The following is a 10,832-nucleotide window of genomic DNA, read 5'->3' on the forward strand; positions in this document are numbered from 1 at the left end:
CTTACTGACAACTTTGCACCACTATTTTCACTAAAGAAACATTTTATTGTCACCCACTAACAGTTCTCAAATCAAACCACGGACATGGCCCAAATCAAAGTATAGGATATGAAAGTAATTACAACACAAGCAATGACATGGCATTTTTCGTCGTGGGTAAACCCTAGCTAGATAAACCTGTTAGACTTAGTCTTAATAATTTTAATAAGTGTCCTAGTTATTAGGACAGTGTTGTTAGCATTTGATATTCTGTTTTAGTTTTACCTATTCTTAAGCAAGGATCCACATCTTCAGGGTGTTGAAGACGTGAACTTATTTTTAGTTGTTTCTGTTGTTTCTTGTTCTGGCTATTTAAGCCTTAGTCTCATTTGATCAATTTATTGTATTATTCTAAGCATCCTGTGTGAAAGAGTAATATACATCGGTTTTTTATCATTTGGTATCAGAGCCTAAAAAAAGGGGACCTGATTGTGTGGGGGTGTGAGCAAGTATAGAGTGTGTGACAGTGAGATCAAACACGAGTGTGAGTGAAAGTGTGTGAGAGTGTGTGTGACAGTAAGAGCAAACACGAGTGTGAGTGAAAGTGTGTGAGAGTGAAAATCAACACAGAGTGTGTGAGGGTGAGAGTGAAAATCACACCGTGAGAGTGCAATCAACACAGAAAATCGGGATGTCAACCGCAGACAAATTCGTGCAGCCTTCCATTCCGAGATTTGATGGCCATTACGATTTCTGGGCAATGACAATGGAGAATTTCCTTAGGAGCAAGGAGATGTGGAATCTTGTGGACGAAGGGATTCCAACACTGGCTGTTGGAAATGCAGCAGCAAGTGAGGCACAGAGGAAGAGTGTAGAGGAGATCAAACTCAAAGACTTGAAAGTTAAAAATTTCTTGTTTCAAGCAATTGACAGGGAGATTTTGGAGACAATTCTCGACAAGAGAACATCAAAAGCTATTTGGGACTCAATGAAGCAGAAATATCAAGGGTCCACAAAGGTTAGAAGAGCACAACTTCAAGCTTTGAGGAAGGAATTCGAGTTACTAGCCATGAAAGAAGGAGATAAAATTGACAGCCTCTTGGGTCGAACTCTAGCCTTGGTTAACAAAATGAAAACAAATGGTGAGGCGATGGAACAAAGCACAGTGGTGGGTAAGATACTTAGATCATTGACTCCAAAATTTAACTATGTTGTTTGTTCAATAGAGGAGTCAAATGATCTAAGTGTCCTGAGTATTGATGAATTACATGGAAGCCTGCTTGTCCATGAACAAAGGATGCAAGGACAACAAATAGAGGAACAGGTGTTGAAAGTCGTATATGATGAGAGATCAACCAGAAGAAGAGGCAGAAACATGTATAGAGGAGGACGAGGTAGAGGACGAGGCAGACAAACATCCAACAAGGCTCTGGTTGAATGTTTCAAATGCCATAAATTGGGACACTTTCAATATGAGTGTCCTGATTGGGAAAAAAGGGCTAATTACGCTGAGTTGGATGAAGAAGAAGAACTCCTTTTGATGTCTTACGTTGAACTTCACAATTCGAAGAGAGAGGTCGTATGGTTTCTTGATTCTGGTTGCTCTAACCATATGACAGGAAACAAACAATGGTTTGTGGAACTAGATGAAGAATTCAGTCACTCGGTGAAACTTGGAAACAACCTCAGAATGCCAGTGGAAGGGAAGGGCAACATCAGACTTGAAATAGAAGGTATAACTCAAGTAATATCAGAAGTTTACTATGTTCCTGAATTAAAAAATAATCTGTTGAGCATTGGCCAGTTGCAAGAGAAAAATTTGGCTATTTTGATGCAAAATGGAGAGTGTAGAGTTTATCATCCTAGAAGGGGTTTAATTATGCATACACAGATGACATCAAATAGGATGTTCGTAGTATTGGCAAATATTGTGCTGCATGCATCATCTACCTGTTTAAATGTGAGCAGCAATCATCTCGGTGATTTATGGCATAAAAGATATGGCCACCTAAGCTTCACAAGTCTGAATTTACTGCAACAAAAGGAACTTGTCCAAGGACTTCCAAAGTTTCAAGTGCCAACCTCTGTGTGTACAAGCTGCATGAAAGGAAAACAGCACCGAGAAATTATTCCAAAGAAAAGCAATTGGAGAGCAACACAGCAGCTGCAGCTCATACACTCAGACCTTTGCGGACCTATCACTCCGGAATCACATGGCAACGAAAGGTATGTGTTGACCTTCATTGATGACATGAGTAGAAAACTTTGGGTGTATTTCCTGCATGAGAAAAGTGAAACTTTCATGACATTCAAAAGTTTTAAAAATGCTGTGGAAAAAGAATCTGGTCTATCTATTGCTGGGTTAAGAACAGATAGAGGAGGGGAGTTCACCTCCAAAGAATTCACAGAATTTTGCAGAATTGAAGGCATTAAAAGACAGTTGACAACAGCTTACACTCCTCAACAAAACGGAGTTGCGGAGCGCAAAAATCGTACCATTCTAAACATGGTACGATGTCTGCTAGAAGAGAAACAGATGCCTGCTCGTTTTTGGCCAGATGCTGTGAAATGGACATGTCATATCCTCAACCGAAGCCCAACCTCTGCTGTAAAGAATAAAACACCAGAAGAATGCTGGAGTGGAGTCAAGCCTAATGTTGATTATTTCCGAGTGTTCGGATGCATAGGAAATGTGCATGTATCAAATCCACAGAAGCTGAAATTGGATGCCAGGAGTCAAAAGTGTGTGATGCTGGGGTATAGTGAAGAGTCCAAAGGATACAAGATGGTTGATCCCATAACAAAAAAGGTGATAGTTAGTAAAGATGTTGTGTTCGAAGAAGAGCAAAGCTGGGATTGGAGAAGAACAGAAGAAGACAAGAATGATATGCTTGATTGGGGAGAAGTTGATGCAGACATATATGCCTCCAGTGATGAAGAAAATGAAACTGAAGAATCACTAGAAGAAGGAGAATCCAGTCAATCCAATGATGCTGCAATATCTCACGGTAGCATCCCCAGTAATGCTGCAGCACCTGCTCTGCCCGAGAGAAGAGTCACTCGAGCTCCAGCCTATCTTCAAGACTACATAAGAGGGGAAAACTTTGAAGCAGAAGAAGAGGTACAAAGTTTTTCATTGTTTATGGTTTCTGCTGATCCTATTTATTATGAAGAAGCTGCAAAAATGAAATAATGGAGGGATGCAATGGATATGGAGATTGGTGCAATCTTAAAGAATGAGACCTGGGAGCTTGTTGATGCACCAAAGCAAGCAAAAATAATTGGAGTAAAGTGGGTTTATAAAACCAAGTTAAATGAAAATGGAGAGGTGGACAAATGCAAGGCTCGGCTTGTGGCAAAAGGATATGCACAAGAGAAGGGGGTAGACTACAATGAAGTTTTTGCCCCAGTTGCTAGGTGGGACACAATTCGCACAGTGATAGCTTTGGCAGCAAGGAATGGATGGACACTTTTTCAACTTGATGTCAAAAGTGCTTTTTTTTATGGCGAGTTGAATGAAGATGTATACATTGCACAACCTCCAGGCTATGAGATTAACGGGGAAGAGAAGAAAGTTTATAAATTGAAGAAAGCACTTTATGGCTTAAAACAGGTGCCAAGAGCATGGTTTAGCAGAATTGAAGGTTATTTTGCTAAGGAGGGATTTGAGAGAAGTAGCTATGAACACACATTGTTCATAAAGAAGGAAGAGAAGAACAGAATTCTAATTGTAAGTTTATACGTCGATGATCTCATTTTTACTAGCAATGATTCAATTATGGTGAGCAAGTTCAAAGAGTCAATGAAAAAGGAATTCGAAATGACTGATCTCGGTGAAATGAAGTATTTTCTGGGAGTTGAAATTCGGCAAAGTTCCAAAGGCATTCATATTGGTCAGAAAAAATATGCAGAAGAAATCTTGAAAAGATTTGGGCTGGAAAATTGTAATGGTGTTAAGAATCCCATGGTTTCAGGAAGCAATAGACTGACAAAACAAGAAGATGGCAAGAAGGCAGATGCAACCTTGTTCAAACAAATAGTGGGGAGTTTAATGTATATAACAGTCACAAGGCCTGACTTGGCTTATAGTGTGTGTCTGATAAGCCGTTTCATGGCCAATCCTATGGAATCTCACATGATGGCAGCCAAAAGAATTCTCAGATATATTAGAGCCACTACTGATCTTGGTGTATTCTACAGAAAGGGATGTGAAGATGAGATGCTAGCTTATACAGATAGTGACTATGCAGGGGACTTGGATGATCGAAAAAGCACTTCTGGATATGTTTTCATGCTAAGTGGAGGAGCAGTGGCTTGGTCATCAAAGAAATAGCCGGTGGTGACACTCTCAACTACAGAAGCAGAGTTTGTGGCAGCTGCATCTTGTGCATGTCAATGTATTTGGCTGCAACAGATACTTAAACAGATTGGAGGTACTGAAAGGAAGTGTGTCAAAGTTCTGTGTGATAATTCTTCTACAATAAAACTTGCCAAAAATCCAGTTCTTCATGGTAGGAGTAAGCATATTGACGTAAGATTCCATTTTCTGAGGAATCTTACAAAGGATGAAGTAATTGACATAGAGCATTGTGGTACAAATGAGCAGCTGGCTGATATTATGACCAAGCCTCTAAGGCTGGAACTGTTCGAGAAATTCAGAGCTGCACTTGGGGTGAATTCAGCTGAAGAAATAAACTAAACTGCTTCAAGCATGTTCAATTTAGGGGAGCAATTGTTAGACTTAGTCTTAATAATTTTAATAAGTGTCCTAGTTATTAGGACAATGTTGTTAGCATTTGATATTCTGTTTTAGTTTTACCTATTCTTAAGCAAGGATCCACATCTTCAGGGTGTTGAAGACGTGAACTTATTTTTAGCTGTTTCTGTTGTTTCTTGTTCTGGCTATTTAAGCCTTAGTCTCATTTGATCAATTTATTGTATTATTCTAAGCATCCTGTGTGAAAGAGTAATATACATCAGTTTTTTATCAAAACCATCAAAGCCACAAGTTGATCCATCACATATCACTAAGAAACATGATTCTGTTGCTGGCCCCAAATTCACGCCCAGAAAACACTTAAAATGCAGCTAAAGATCAAGGATTAGAGAGAGATATCAATCATCAAATAAACTATAAATACATTGAAGAACAGAAAATATAATTAAACTTCATGCAAGATTCCTCAACAAAAAAAAAAAAGTAACGCCAGTACTCACCAGACATCTTCAAAAACCAAAACGGTAGCATATCATAAATGCATAACAAACACTAGTTGGCATGAAACAGAAACAATACAAAAAAAATATTAACTTTATAGAAAAATCCAATACTACAAATCCCATTATAAAGGCTTAGCAACCAAAGAAGTGGTGGCTTTCGAGTATTATTTGTTTAATAAATAAAAAACACCCGAGAGAAACTAAAAGAGAAAAACAGTTGTGAGAAAAAACTGATAAAAATCTCTTTTTGCATGATTATGCTTCTAAAAAATAATGCCAGAATAAAACAAAACCTATGATGCTTTTATAAATATTGAAACTAATTAGGATTACATATGCAAAATCTTCTCAAGATGACATATTTTGCATTATCGAAGCTTTTCTAAGAAATGACTTAAAAGTTTTGATATTAACACAACTACATGTAAGACATAGTTATTAGATTTAGTCTTGTTTGACTTGGTGTAAGACTCGAATTATGTATTTACTGTGTGAACTGAGATAACTTTAAAACATCATTATTTAGGATAAATTTTTTTAAAAATCCTTGAAGTTAACTAGTTGGATCTCATTTAAATCAAACCGAATCAACTAAATTGATCAAATTTAATTAGATCAATGTTTAAACTAGTTTAAGATAAAATATAATTTGGTTAATGTTTAAGATTACCAAGTTTAGGTTGATTTATTATGCCGATTTATATTTTATAATTTAATAAAAATATAATACAATAGTGATATAATATTTTCAATCAGGGATAACCCAGCTATCTTTTCCATTTTATTTTTTACCAGGAAGAAAAAAACATACAAATGAGATACTGAAATTTACCGTTGGCACTTAAAGAATTTTCACTCATCGTTGTTACATAGTAACGGAAATTACCAGCTGTAAGAGATGTCAAAGATTAATAGTAAGAACAAGCTCGTGCAGCGTACCGAAAAGAATGCTCGGAGATACTCTTTATTGACGTAAGCAAATGTGGCGTTAAGTAGTCGCCATAGATTTGTCGTTTAGTGTGTCTCGACCGAGCATTTTAATTTTTCAATTTTTCGCCTGCTCTGCTCTGCTTTTGATTATTGGCTTGTGGACCGAGTAAATTAAAAATTCCACAACTCGAAAACGATGATAAGAAGCTGTAATCAGATGTGTTGGTTTCAAGCATTATTCTCAGAGTACACTCAAAGGCTCAAAGCACACTCACTTCCTCTTTTCTCATCCAAAAACATTGGCTTACAAAGTTTAAATTGCCTGTCATCTTGAAAAGGTTTTTGTAAAACTTGCAAGGAATTGATTAAATTGAACATAAATCCTTGAAAATAAGCCTCCATAACTAGATAATATCTTATATATCCAAATATATGATCAAACAAAAATATATATCCAAATGTACGTACCAAACATCAATCAATGGTTGAAAATAGAACAATTTTGAATTTCAAGATAAATAATTATACATACATCTTATAAAACAACAAAATACATAATATATAATCATTTAACAAGTCATTGATTCTATAAAATAATAATTTTTTTAGTCAATTATCCGCGTGTGTATGTGCATATATAGGACTAATTTAGATACAAGTTCTAATACTATTTGTTAAACTTCAAACATTATTGAGAATAACAACTATAATGAGAAAGAACACTGAATTTTTATATATAGATGTATAATTGTAGACAGCTGGCTATGATAAAAAAAAAATTATATATGTCATAAAAGTTATGACAAGAACAAAGTTAGATAAATGTTTTAATATCATTTGTTAAATTTAAGATGTCTATATAAATGACACAATTATACTAAAAAAAAAACTAAGTTCAAATATATATAGACAGACACATGTGATAAGAATAAAAATTTAATACAACACATGAAAACAACCAAAATATAAAATATATAACTTTCTCACAAACTTCTATAAAGTTATAATTTCTATATTCAATTGTGCATGTATGTAGGGTTAATTTTGATTGAAAAAAATACCATTTGATGGTCTTGGGATAACAATGATGAAAAGAAAAAATGAATTTTTATTTATAAAGACACTTGTAAAAAAATGTTAACACTAAAACACACCAAGTAAGGTGTTAACACTCACACACTAAACTTTCTCTTTATTACCGTCACACCACTCATCTCCTGTTTTTTTGTTGTCTCTCAAAGAACAAACCTCACTGCCAGAACGTAGCCCCACACACATGACACTACTAGAACATTACATAATTCCGATGGAAAACCTGTTGTATACTGATGGAAAAAACTTTATCAATGGAATTATAGATAGTAACTCTTCGTCAAAAAAATTTATTACTAGTGATTTTTATTCTGTAAATAATTTTATTGGTAATATAATTATAGATAGATTTATAAAAATAAAAACACATAGAACAAATTTTTATTTTACTAAAATCATTCTTTTGATAATTTTATTTGTGAGTATGTCACATTATCAACAAAATAATTACTAGTAATTTTATCTATGATTGAATTCATATTATTAACAGAATAATTCGGTTGGTAATTCATATAACGTGATAAATCCTGTAATTTTTTTTAACTATATGAAATTTTTCGACAAATTTATTTTATTAGTAATATCATCTGTAATAGACAGCGATAAAATCCTATAATGGACAATGTAAATGTTACTGTACTTTACTAATAGGATTGTTTTCATTAATATTTTTATTTGTATTTGATAATTTAATTTCTCAAATGCTTCTTTTCTTGCCCGCACACTTAGGATACTATACTAACTAGTCTATAATTTTTAAGTGTAACATGATTATTATTTTTTTAAAGGAAGATTTTAAGGATAAACCTTTTTTAGACTTTTGTAAAGAACTCTATAGATTGGAGAGACAATATTATTGAATAATCTGAATTGAACCTCAACATGTCTCTCACCACACCTTTTTATTATTTAAATTTCAATCAGACTTTATTGATTTCAATGAATATCAAATGTAAATAGTGTTATATTTCTTAGAACGTTATGGAAAAGTTAAAAACTTTTTATATATATTTTGTCGAAGTTCACCGCGCACATGTACGAAAATAGATGACCTCCACCTTTTGTTTCCTGGAGACCTGAGCTTTTTTTTTTAATACATCGATCCAAGCACTCTATAGTCTGTGCTAGTCCAATTTCTAGGGCACACCTCCTGGAATTTCTCTGTATAATCATGGTAGTAGTATGATCCAATCAGTTTTCTCGAAAATCATCATTGGAAATCTATCTAGAGTGTTGCTAAATATTGAAATGAATAGAACCCTATAAGAGAATCCTGCCATCAGTCTTTCCGTGGCGTGTAGGAGTGTAGCAGATGATCCGTTGGTTATCTCTTTGATTTAGAAAAAGGCCATGGCAAAATAACTTTTTTTGCTCTAATATTTGTATTTTTTTTTTTATTAATGTGAGTGTTCGGGCTAGTTTGCGTGTATCTCGACTAATCCCATGAGCCTTAAAGTTAACGACCATATTGTAAATCTCCCATGACTATTATATTAGCAACCACATGACTCGAACTTGAAATCACAGGGCGAGCAAACCCCATAATATTTATATCTTTGATATTTGATAAAGTTAATGACACAAAAATTAGTGAAATGTTGGGTGAGGTTATCTTAGAGGTTAAATTAACAGAATAAATACAATGATAATATGTGATAGAAATTAAATTAAAAATAATTTTATATTTAATAATAAATTGAACTTATAAAACAATTATGGATTGAAAGATTATATCTAAAAATACAGCAACAGCATATATATATGATAAGCTAATTCCTATTGTTTTTTTGGTAATTTTGTCCAAAACAAAACCCAGTAAAAGAAAATGTTTCTTCATAAATGAGACCACCTATTCAAAACATTGATCAATTATATTGATCGGTGCGCTGAATTCCAAATTTCAATAGGTTGACAATAAATTCCATTAATTTTAGTGAGTTCTATATCTGAATGTGATGGAGTTGTATGAGCCTATGAGGATCCGTCGCATAAAGATAGAAAATCTCAGTTCCAATAATTAGCTCGAACTTACATATGGAGTTATAAAACCATTTCTAATTCTACCCACTCGAAATAACAACGATCCTTCCTGAGGCACTACTTTGATCGGTCCTTCTCTTCTAGCTGTTGCCCAATGTCAAGCCCTTAAGCCTAACATTATATTTCAGTCTTAGGTCTTCAAATTTATTCAAGATATATATTTTATTTACGCTCAACAATTTTAATCCTCAGATTCCTCAAGAACACAATATTTAATAACAAGCAGTATGATGTATAGCGTCACCGGTGATGGCGCCATAAAGCAGCAAATTAAATTTTGATTAATTTAATTTTCAAGCTAACCAAACATTCATTAATTTCAAGCAGAACGTCTCCGGGCAGATAATATATATATTTGAAGAATGCTATAAGATAGAAGAACAGCACATACGTGAAGAATTATGTGCGGGAAATCTACTGCTTTTAACAAGTCTTGAAACCAAGCAGCAGGCATGGATGTCAAGGACAAAATAAACCGAAGAGAGCCTAAGCTCAAGTTAAAACTGAAAGATCACTAATAATATCAAAGGTAATGACATTCCTTGCCACATTTTCCTTTTCCTTTATCTCTTTTAATTGCAAGCGGCAAGCAGGCTATGGCAACTTCACACATCACTAAGAAACATGTTTCTGTTGCTGGCCCCAAATTCATGCCCAGAAAAACTCTTATAATAATGCAGCTAAATGTCAAGGATTTTGATCAGATTAGAGAGAGAGAGACTAATTGTCAGATAAACTAGAAATACATTGAAGAGCAGAAAATATATTTAAACTTCATGCAAGATTCCTTAACTAAACAGAAATAACGTCACTACTGATCACCAGACATCTGCAAACAACAAAAGTATAGCATATCATAATTTGCATTAATGCCTAACAAACATTAGTTGGCACGAACAGAAACATTCCAAGAAAATATTAATTTTATGAAGAAACCCAATACTACAAACCCAATTATAAAGGGTTAGCAAGCAAAGAAGTGGTGGTGTTCGAGGATATAGGACCTGAATATCTGGAAGAACTTTTAAGCTCTTGTGAGAGAGTTGTTCCTCAAGAGAATCAGCATCCCCATCAGTATCTAACTACTGCTGTCTTTTGATTTCCGATTTGATTTTGTACAGTTTTCTTTTTTGTGTGTGCTTATTTTTTTTCAAAACAAAATATAAAGAGAAAAACAGTTGTGAGGAAAAAAACTGATAAATTTTTCTTTTCCATGATTCTGCTTCTAAAACATAATGCCAAAATAAGATTTAATTAGTTTTGTTGATATATATATCTGTGTGTGTATGCACATACATATTAATTTCTGTCATTGTAGTTTAAACACTGCACAGTACTGCATTCAGTCACACCACCCAGCACAATATTTCTCTCTCAAAGAACAAACCTCACTGTTAAGAACTCCAGATCGGAGAGGCAATATTACTGAAAAATCTGAATTGAACTTTAACAGCACGTCTCTTACCGCACCTTTTTGTTATTTAAATCTCAATCTGACTTAATTTATTGATTTCAATGAATATCAAATGTAATAAATAGTGCTATAGTTTTGAGAACGTGATGGAAAAGTT

This window comes from Populus trichocarpa, chromosome 5 (assembly GCF_000002775.5).
Source record: "Populus trichocarpa isolate Nisqually-1 chromosome 5, P.trichocarpa_v4.1, whole genome shotgun sequence".
Lineage (NCBI taxonomy): Eukaryota > Viridiplantae > Streptophyta > Magnoliopsida > Malpighiales > Salicaceae > Populus > Populus trichocarpa.